Source organism: Lygodium microphyllum, chromosome 2 (assembly GCF_053477565.2).
Source record: "Lygodium microphyllum isolate KBCC chromosome 2, Lygodium_microphyllum_v1.1.10, whole genome shotgun sequence".
NCBI lineage: Eukaryota > Viridiplantae > Streptophyta > Polypodiopsida > Schizaeales > Lygodiaceae > Lygodium > Lygodium microphyllum.
In genome coordinates this window covers 160,282,116-160,293,309 of record NC_141136.1, presented here as the reverse complement: position 1 = coordinate 160,293,309, position 11,194 = coordinate 160,282,116, and positions in this window count along the sequence as shown.

Sequence of the window (11,194 nt, the reverse complement as noted above, 5' to 3'; positions counted from 1 at the left end):
GGATTTTATTTGTGGACTCCACTTGGCCATTTGCTTGTGGGTAGTAGGGGGAAGACCTTCTATGAATGATTAAAAAGGTTAAGAGCAGGTGGGATATTACTTCGTTAAACGAAGTGTGCACCTTGATCACTCACTAGTTCAATTGGACAACCAAACCGTGAAAAGACCTACTCCCACAAGAACTTCGCAGTGGTCCTAGCGTCGTTCCTTCTGGTGCCTCGTGCCTCTGCCCACTTCGTCAGGTAGTCTGTTGCCACAATGATGTAGCACGCCTGGGAGTATTGAGCCGCTGGACTAATAGGTTCGATGAAGTCAATGCCCCATTTCTCAAAGGGCTGTCAAGCTATTATGGGGGTTAACTCCATCTTATCCTTGCGCATAGGTATCTTAGTCCTTTGGTATTCGTCGCAGTGTTTGACGAACTTAGTGGCATCGCGGAATAGGGTGGGCCTCCAGAGTTGGGATTGTAATACCTTACAGGCAGTCGTGTCCCCACTAAAGTGCCCGCCAGCTATCTCGCCGTGCGCCTCTCTCAATACATCGTGCATCTCATGCTCGCACACACATCTACGTAACAACATGTCCTGTCCCAACCTATAGAGTTGACCAGGAATTAATTGATATGGCTGGATTTTTAAGATGAGTCTCCTTAGCCTAGATTTCTCAATAGGTCTCTCTGGCAGGCCGTTTTCTAACACTTGGACAACATCGTCTGCCCAGTAGGGTATCAAATCAGCTCTAAACAACCCTTCGCTAGACAAGCCAAAGAGGTACACATTTGGTAAATCGTCAGGGATGCCTTGGCCAGCAGCTTCCCCGGTGGGTATGTGGGACATGTGATCCACCATGTAGTGCTGCTTCCCTTTACGCACAATCACTGAGAAAACAAACTCTAGCAGGAGAAGTAACCACCTTGCTATGCGGCCTATGGTGCATGGCTTGTTTACGACCTAAATTTCTTCACAGCGAACACCATGGCTAGCCCTTCCCTTTCTGTAGTGGAGTAGTTCATTTCTGTTTCGGTGAGCTGCCTGCTAGCAAAGCTCACGGGGTAATCAAGACTATGTTCACTAGGTTGGCATAGAACGGCTCCGATGGCAAATTTGGAGGCATCTATGTGTACATGGAATGCTACACTCCAGTGTGGGGCTCATAAGATGGGTGCAGTGGTGAGGCCCTTTTTTAACTGTTCATACGCGCGTTGGCATTCCTCAGTCCACTCGAATACAATCAGTAGCATGTACAATGGTCTAGCAATCAACGTGTAGTTTAGTACAAAGCGTCGGTAGTATCCTATGTGGCCTAAGAAACACTGGACGCCCTTGTAATTGGTGGGCGGTGGGAGGTCGATAATGGCCCTGACATTTGAAAAGTCAGTGGCAATGCCATTCCATGACACTACATACCCTAGGATGCATCCGAGCTTCACCCAAAACTGGCACTTCAAGGGATTCAGTGAGAGTTTGTATAGTTGGCATCATTCGAAGGTGGCTCCCAGCCTCTCTAAGTGTTCGGCCCAACAGGAGTGTACGCATAGGTCGTCCACAAACACCTCCAGTTGCGTCGTAGCATATCCTTGAAGATCATGCACATTAATTGTTGGAAGGTTGCAGGAGCATTCATTAGCCCAAAGGGCATAACGATGTAGGCAAAGACACCCCACTCCGTGGCGAAGGCAGTCTTGTGCCTATCGTCAAGATGCACTTGCACTTGATTGTAGCTTGAGAATCCATCCAGAAAGCTGTAAGCTTCTTTGCCTGCTACTCTCTCCAGCATGTGCTCAGTATATGGCAAAGGGTAGTTGTCTCTCTTTGTAGTGGCATTCACCTTCTTGTAATTCACGCAGACTCGTATCTTGCCGTTCTTTTTCATAACTATCACTATGGGCGATACCCAGTCTGTGTGCTTGATCTCATATATAAATCTCGCCTTCATGAGCTTATTGATCTCTTCCTTCACCGCATGAGCATGTTTGGGATTCATAAGGTAAGGTCTCTGCTTCGTTGGCACTGCTTCTAGGACCATGGGAATGTTATGGGTCACAACCCTAGGATTGACTCCTCTCAATTCCTCCAAGGACCAGGCAAACACATCGACATACTCCCGCAGGAGTGCAACCAGCCTAGCCTCCTCCTCCTTGGTCAGGTCATCAGCAATGAACACGGGGTCATGGTTTCTTGCCCTCCTCTGCCAGGTCGACTTCCTTGACCCTGGTGGGTCCCTCAATTGGTTCCCTGGCTTGCCCTTGTCTCTTTACTCCTAGCAGAACCACCACTCTATCACCCTTCTTGAAGCGTTTGGGTAGGTCCTGTGGTTTCTTTTGCCTCTCTCCTTTTGAGTCTCTAGTTTGCTTCCTGGTCCCCTCCTTAATCCGCTTGCGCCTTAAGTGGACTGGCAAGTCCCCTTTAGTGCATCTGACATTAGAGGGTTGGGGTATTTTGCGATCACTCTCTGTACTGACTTCAGACTGCGAGTTAAACTTGCATCCCTCGCTTGAGGAAGGGGTTTCACCTGGGGGTCGTAGTTCAGTAGGTGACTCTATCTTCAGTATTGGGACTACCAGCGATTGTGCCACCCTTGCCTGCTCATAGTCCATAGCTCCCACCTGCTCCAGCCAGGTCCTATCGCATTCCATCCGCACGACTCCTTTTATATCCCTTTCCCGCTTTGGCCTAGAGTGTGTCTCAATCTGCTCGATTGCTCTCCCTTCAATGTCATAATCTATTGTGTTAAACCCTTCATCGCTCTCGTCCGTCTCAAAGCGACAGTGCTCATACTCCTTATCACTGAAATCTTGCCCCGCTGACTGCTCGTCATCCCCTAGATTCTCCTCTCCGATCTCCTCTTCGTTGGTGATTAAAGCCCAGTTGTATGATAGGTTGAGATCGTGCATTTTGGTCCATTCCCATTCAGGCCGAGCCAATAGATCGCTTAGGGGCTTCAGATTAGCCACTTCGCTGCCTTTCAGTTTAGTGGTTAGGTACCCTACGATTCCCTGAAGCTCGAGCTTGTTCATGGGGGTGTGGAACAGGACCGGTCTCCCTGGATCCAGTGAGCTCCCCGCCATCATGCAGAGTGGCACAGTGGGCTCCTCTACTAGCATGCTCGGTGACTTAGCCACTTGCTTATACAACTCTTCCTCATTTGAGAATGGTACGTCAATGGTTGCCAAGACGTGCATCCAATCCCTCTCGTCCTTAGGGCAGGGAATATACTTGGTTAGCGTCCCATAGTGCTTGCGCGCCTGGGTATCACCTTTTAGCATGGTCGAGATGGCATCGAGGTCGGTTGGGGTAGTCTTCCATGTGTCCATCTCAACTCTCACCACCTCCATCCTATTCCCCAAGAATATGAGGTTGTTTCCCCAGTCTTCAACCACTCGTGCATTCCTCATCCATGGCTGGCCTAGTAGTATGTCATAGTCCACCCCCTTGATGACAATGAAGTTTATGGAAAACTGCACTCCTGCGATCTTCACTGGCCAGTTTTTTAAGACCTCGAATGGTCTGACCTTCATTCCGTTGGCCAATGTAACATTGAACCTAGCTGCTTCCACAGGTGGCTTTCCCCAGGCCTATAGAACTACGTGGCTCAAGACACTGACCCCTGCGCCAATGTCCACAATTCCTTTCTGTGTTGCATCCCCTAGGGCTAGGACAGATAGGACTGCATGCATCTCCGTGCCTTCCCAGAAAGCGTTGATGTGCAGTGACCTTGGAGCCGAGTGCAGCGTTAGGCTTGGAAAGTGTGTGACTGCGTCCTGCTCGTGCAAGTCAGCGGCAGCATGCTCCCCCTTTCCCTCCACCCAGTGCCTCAATTCTCACCACAATGGGGGGTGCTGCCGAAGCAGGTCTCCCAAATTAATGGTCACTGGGGTGGTCACTACGGTGGTGAGGAGATTGCTGGGTAGTTGGCTTTCTCCTCGGTCACCACTCTTCGGCCACATGTCGTGGCTAGCTTGTTGATAAGCTTCTTCCTGGTCTTGCCTTTGTGGCATCTCTCGTGGTGTTAGCGCATTCCCCGATTGAGATCGTGATGGCGAATCGGGTGTGCTTGCACTAGAAAGGTCCTCCATCGGATCCTCCAATATGGGTTCTACATCTTTAAGGTGTTCTTGGGCATCCTTGACCCACTCCTTTACCTTGGCGATAGCCTCAAGTTGCCGTCTGGGATGAGGGTATTCCCCCACCTTGGCACTACCTAGTTTCGCCGTCTTGGGGGCGAAGGTCTCTGCCTCGGCATCTGTGACTCCTCTTCCCGCCACTAAGGTTGTATCTTCCTCAATCTTAAGAGTGATCCTTGCATCTGCTCTCTTTCTCCTTCTCCTTTTGCTTTTCTTTCCCAATGAGGCTACGTCCAAGTTACTTGGCCCAGGCAGTGAGATGCATGTTCATCTTGTTTGCGCTCGCATCATGACATGCAGCGGGATGGGTATGTCTTCTCCGCCAAAGGTCTCTATGCCAAATAGCCCCAAGGGCATAGAGGGTACGTTGGCCGGGCTGGCTGATGGTTTCCACCTAGGGCAGTTAGGAAACAAGTGCGTGATCCCACATTCAACGAACCTAAGGTTAGCATTGTCCTAATTTGCATGTTCCCTTTTTGGGCAGCGTGCTGATATATGGCCTGGATGACCGCAGGTCCAACATGAGATTGGGTCCTGGCTTGGTCCTCCAAAGCCTTTGCCTCTTCCTCTGCCCAGCGCCATTACTGACACCGGTCGATAGTCCATCAGGATTGGATTGCCTTCATCGTCATAGGAGATGTATGGGTTTACGTAGCTTTCTTCTTCACTAGGTTCTTTCACATAATGAACAGGAGCGTCACTCGGTGGTTGGGTTACATAGGGTCCTGGTGGTCTGGGTATGCCTATTGGGTTCATCTGTAGCCTAGGGATGACTGGTCTCATGTCGTTTGGTGCTGGGAGTGCCAGCTGGGATCCCTTGCCAAGGAAGTTAGATGGCATGTTGCCTAGGTAAGGAGGGTTGTATTGTTGCGCATACGGAAACCTCCTGGGCAATCTGCAGTGCAACGCGTCATGTCCGAACCTACCACAGTTTGAACACGGTCTAGATCTAGGATCTTAACACTCGGCTAGGAGGTGGTTTCCACCACAGTGTATACACTGCATGTGGGCTCGCATAGGCTTCCTTATTTGTTCTTGCAAACGCGCAAGCTCCATTCTCACCTCAGCTAGGTCATGGCCTTGGTCGACTCCCTTTCCCTTATCCCGCGCGCTAGAGCTCTCTCTCTCACCCACCATCGTTGACCGATCTGAAGCCCTCTCGCCTGCACCGTCCCGACCGGTGTTCCTCAGGCTTCACTCCCTCAGCTGGTCGTCTATCCTTATTGCTTCATCAAAAACCCTAGCCAGCACGTCTCTGTGTAGTGTGGAGTTGCTAGCCAAGGCCTTGTAGAGTTCCTCACTACGGATTCCATTTATGAACACTGTAGACATAGCCTTTTCGTTAGGTTGCTCATTGGTTGGGATCCTCTTGAAGAGGCTATGTACATGTGTGACGTAGTGTCTCACGTCCTTCTTTTCTCTCAGGCTAACGTTCATCAAGTAGACGATGAGGTTGTCGAAGTATCCTGCCTTTGAGAACCTCTTGATGAAGTGGTCCTTAAGATGGGCAAAGTTCCCGTGCTCGGCTGCATCCAGGCTGGTGTACCACACCCTCCCCTTGTCACCTAAGCACATCCCAAACACTTGGGAGCATTGTGCAGGGTCTGTGAGGCCATTTGCTTCACAAACTTGTTCGAATTGCTCCACAAAGCTATATGGGTCATTGCTAGGTTCGTACTTGTCTAGTTGTTTCGCCACTATAGGGATCCTAGATTGCCCCTTGTGTGACCCCTAATCCTGAGAGTAAGGCTGTGGCTAAGGCTGTTGCGCCCTACTCAGCGGACATGTTGTCCATGAGCCGCTTGGCTACAGGTTCACTTAATGACAAGTCAGCCTCCACTACCCGCTCTCTGTCTGCATTTGGTCCTGCCTTTGCTGCTCCAACCAGGGCCAACACGCGCTGGGCCTCGTACATATCCACGTCTTGTTGGAGTTTCCTAGCCTTTTGCTCGTCATTATAGGCAATCATGCTCTCTAGCGCCCTTCTAATTGCCTTTCATTCCTCTTCTAGGGTCGCTACTACTTCCTCTACCGGCCTCTCCTGAACTACCGTCCTAGTCAGCAATTCGTACTCGTTGACTAACTCATGCACCATGACTGGGAATTCTCCCAAGTCCAGTCTGTCCTCTCCTGATCTGCCTTGGGATCCTGACATTTCTTTCGCTTCCCATTTCACTGGGTCGTCGATCAACTTGAGTGGCTTTGGCAGCATCCGATTCTCTATGTTGCAGTCCTTCGGATCTTCGCGTCCTCTCAGGGCCCTACAGATGGAGTTCCCTAGTAGCCCATTGTGCCTTGGGATCCTCTCCTAGTAATGGGTTCCTTGATATTATTATGTTTCCTGTTAAGCTCCTTGTTATTAAAAATCGTTGTTAATCTTATCTACAACTTGTGCTTAGTGCTTTCTAGTGCTCAATGTGGAAGCATGCTTTTCCTTTCTTTGTAGTGCACCCGAGGTGATGAAATTAGAAGGTGAGGTGAGGATGAACTAAATGCCTGATGCAGGCTCCACCTCACTGCCTACGGTTGTGGCCTGATGTGGCTTTTGGTGCAGGTCCTGGCCACTCTAAAGTCTTACAGAAAGACCCTACTGCATTCCCTATCCTGCTTTAGGGTTGGTTAGTTGGTTGGCTGGTCACCGAACGTCGCATCCAATTCCAAATTATGTTCGCCTGCTGTCTAGCTATTCAGGGTGAATCTTTAGTCACCTTGCCTGGTATCCAGCTTCCAAGATCATACTGGGTTCCCTGGGGGTCAGAGACGTGACCAGGGTACCTAGGACTGTGGCCTAGGTGAACCACCTTCTATTCAAGCTCTAGTGCTCTAGTCCGATTCTAGGAATCGGACGGGCTGGTCCGATTTTGCGGGTCGGGTCTGATTCTGGGAATTAGACGGGCGGGTCCAGTCTTACTTTGGTCCGGCTTCCCTTAGTTGGACGGGAGTGGTTCGACCACTGCAATGGGTTGAGTGGCTCAAGTTTGGGACTCGGACACGTTGCCCGACTTGGTGGGCTGGTTTGATTCTGGGAATCGGATTCAACTAGTTCAATTTTCAACCTGTCCGACTCTCGCAATCGGATGGTCCAATTCTGGGAATTGGACGGACTGGTCCGACGGCGCGGTCGACGGCCCGCAAGTTGCGCACGGTGCTTTTGGTCAATGCCTACGCTATCAAATCGTGCCGCACTTTCCAAATCAATGCGAACAACAGAGGGAAACGTCTGGCATACCTTGAAGCGATGGGGCGCTCGATCGGTCAGCACTTTACGATCTCCCGCAGCTCTCTCCCTCTCTTGCTCTCTCCCAGGCTCCCAGTCTCACACTCGTCTCAGAAAATAGAGTGTCAAATGTGGGCACCCTAGTCTGTTGTGCCCCTTATTACCTCCCTCGGTCTGTTGTAGACTCAGAGACTAATCTCATACACTCCACCAGCCAGATGTCTGAATCTGCGCCCCAGCTTCCGTGTCCCCAGTAACAGCAGAACCCTTCTGTTCCCTTCTTTTTCCTATCCTACCCTTAGCCTATTGCAATAGAAAACATAAATAGAAATAAAGACAGATGGTCCTACTCTACATTCAGCAGCAAATCAAAATACTTACTTGCTCAAGGGATTAAAATCTCCTAATCCTCCTAACTATCTCAAGCACCGGTTCAAGCTGCAAACCCTACTACCATGCTCGATATGATGTGTGTGGCGCTCAAGGCTCGATTTCGTCGGTCCTGGCAACGGAACCAAAATGTAGGGGAGCTACGGAGCTCTACCCCGAGACCTACGGACAGCTTATTGATCAAGTATTTCAAGCCGAGCGGCCATGGCTACCTCTCACATAGCCGATGCACAATGCCTACCTTGTGGGTGTAGTGAGCTTACCTTGATGCTCGATCGAGTTCCCTCCTCTCTCTCACACTCTGGTAGCTCCACGATCCTTGTGGCAAACTCAAGCAACCTCAATCCCTCTTCGTCAAGCTCCATCCTCCATAGCCGTGCGAGACGAGAGAAGAGAAGAAGGGAAGGGAAGATAAAGAGAGAAGATGGGGAGCTTCTTCTCCATGATTCCTCACTCACACACACTCACTCCCTCAATCCCTCACTCAAGCACAAGAAAGAAGATAAGAAGCAAGAGAAGAAGAAGAAGAAGCTTTAGCCACACCCAAGAATGAACTTCTCATTCACTTTTGAACTTTATATACATGCCCTACTTTTTGGGCAGTCATCCCCACTTTTTACATGGCCGGCAATTAGCCTAGGCCCTCTTTTCCTATTTTCCACAATTCTAACTTATCCCATTCCCACTAATGCATACAATTGACACGGAGGTGAGCCCGGCGCTCTTTTTACAAGGATTCGGGAGCGCCTTCATATTTAATGGCGCGCTTTTACTCTTTTCTTTTCTCGAGGCGACACCATCGTTCAGATTTTCAGAGTCTGACCTCCATCCAAGATGCCTTTTCCTTTCTTTGTCCCGTGCCTTCTTGGTTGTCTCCTTCTTCCATTTCTCCCGCACTTCTGCTCCATTTTTCGTTCCTCTGTGCTGCGGTAAATAGCTGCCAACAAAGAGATTATTGTTGTAGGTATTCAAATGGAAGCTGAGAGTGTGTTGGGACCAAGCTCAAGCTCGCAAATAAGAAGTCTTTGATACTAGTTGAAGGGAGGTTAGCAGCCCTGAAGTGGAAGCATGAGTGAGAGCAAGAGCTATGGTGGAAGAAGTAGGAGCAAGAGAGAGAGAGACTCCAAATCTGGGAACTCCAATAGTCACAATGTGTGACAACCTTCTCTTTATTCAAATGTCACTAAAATAATAAATAATGAAGTGACAGTGATGGGCATCCATCGCCAGTGACAGTGATGGGCACCCGTTGCCTGTAGTGTGCAGGCGTGGGTACTATCAGTGTAGTAATACACGGGCGGCTAGGTTGCAGAGGCGCCTTTACCCCCAGTAAGTAGCCTCTATCCCTTGCTTATATCTGGATCTATTGACCATATTTTGCTGTGTTTGACATACCACATGTATATTTATGGTATCATTGCCTTGGGTACATATCCTTAAAAGGAATAGGAATGCTTTCTTATTTGCAGTATCTTCCACCCCTTGACTACAAATGTTTTGATTCATGTGATCATTGTCTTTATGGTAGGTAGACATATAATTCTCAATCATAAAAAGTGTTGCATTGCCCGCATGGGTGAGCCTTTAACTTTTATTCATTTTGATGTATATGGTCCCATGCCCTATCAATCATTAGGTAGCACGAAGTACTTTGTGAGTTTCATTGATGATTATTCGAATAAGGTTTGGGCATATCCCATAAAGCATAAATTGGATGTATTGGCTACCTTTCAATATCATCTTGCTCTTGTTAAGAACCAGTCTGGGTATAGGCTAAAATACCTAAGGTCAAATAATGGGAGTGAATATGTCTCTAAAGCATTTAATCAGTTTTACTATGAGCAGGGTATTAGGCATCAGTTGACCACTCCTTACACCCCACCCTAGAATGGTGTTGCAGAGTACATGAATAGGATGATTCAAGAGAGAGTCAATAGTATGCTTAGCTAGGCAAGCTTATTGTATCATTTTTGGGCTAAGGTAGTTACTATTACCATATAGTTGATAAAAAATCGCAATGCACTACTATTGGTTGTCAAGTTACAGAGGAGATATGGTATGGAAAACCTTGATTATATGCTTACTTCACACATCATGACCACACACTTATGCACTGAAGGTAGTGGAGGTACCTATCACTATCACTTTATTCTTTATTCTTTCAATGACTATTGAATAAGGGAAGGCCAGTCACACATTGTGATTATTGAAGTTCCCACATACAATGTCTCTCTCTCTCTTGTTCTCTTACTCCATTCACCATAGCTCTTGCTTTGCTCTTGCTCTCACTTGTGTATTTTCACTTGGGCTCTATCTTTCAGTTATTGTTGCACGTGTCTATATGCAAGTGCATGTGTGCTCGCATATATGTGTTTATGTGCAAGTACACATGTGCTCATGTGCATGAGCATATGTGCATATGTGTTAGTGTGATGTGGGTGGGATGGTATGCATATATAAATGTACAGTGGAATGCATTAGGGTGATATGCATACTATTCTGTTCTATGTGAAATATAGAACTAAAGGCTCCACAAAATCAACTCTATAGTGCTTAGTTCTATAGCTCTTGTTGCACTCTTCATCTCTAGCTATAGAATACCTGAATCTCATGTTGTATGCAAAAGTTATGGCCAAAATATGAAAGTGCAGTCAAGCTACCAATGACTTCTATATCATGCTCTATATCCACTCAAAACAAATAGAATGGTTGCTCCTTAGCTCAATAAGTACTGAAGAAGGCTCAATTAAGCCCCTTGGGAAGCTCCTTGATAAGCTAGGGAACAAGTTGGGAGAAGACTCAATGCACATCGTGAGGAAGAAACAAGGGCTATAGTGAAACCTTGAGTTGAAGCTTTAAATTCAATCCAAAGCAAAGGATGAAGAAGCTTCGAAAATGGGTAGAGCCCGAGTGTAAGTATATAAGTGGAAGCAAGAGTTATGGTGGATAGAGCAAGAGAGCAAGAGAGAGAGACACTACATGTGGAAATTCCAATAGTCACAATATGTAATCGACCTTCCCTTATTCAATAATCACTCAAAGAATAAAAAATAAAATGAGATTGATGGGCACTCACCACCTGTAGTGTACAAGTGTATGATCATGGTGTGTGAAGTAAGTACAGGGTAGTATAGACGTAGGCCCCTTTACCTCTAATAAAAATCTTTATGATTTTTCATCGTGAGACTACTCTAATATTACAAATTGCACGGCGGGATCATGCCTGCTGACTTGTGGATTTGCATGATAGATTAATACAATTGTTGTAACTTTTTGGCAATTCAAATATGCAAGTTCTTCATGCACATTATGTTGTGACTAATAATCCTATAAATTATGCTCTTTCTTTTTACATTCTTGGACATTACACACTATTACTTCTCATAGTTGATAGAGTGCCTCTCTCTTTCTTAACAGAGGGTGTACTCTTAGTCAAACTATTATGAAAACCATAAGCTAGCATT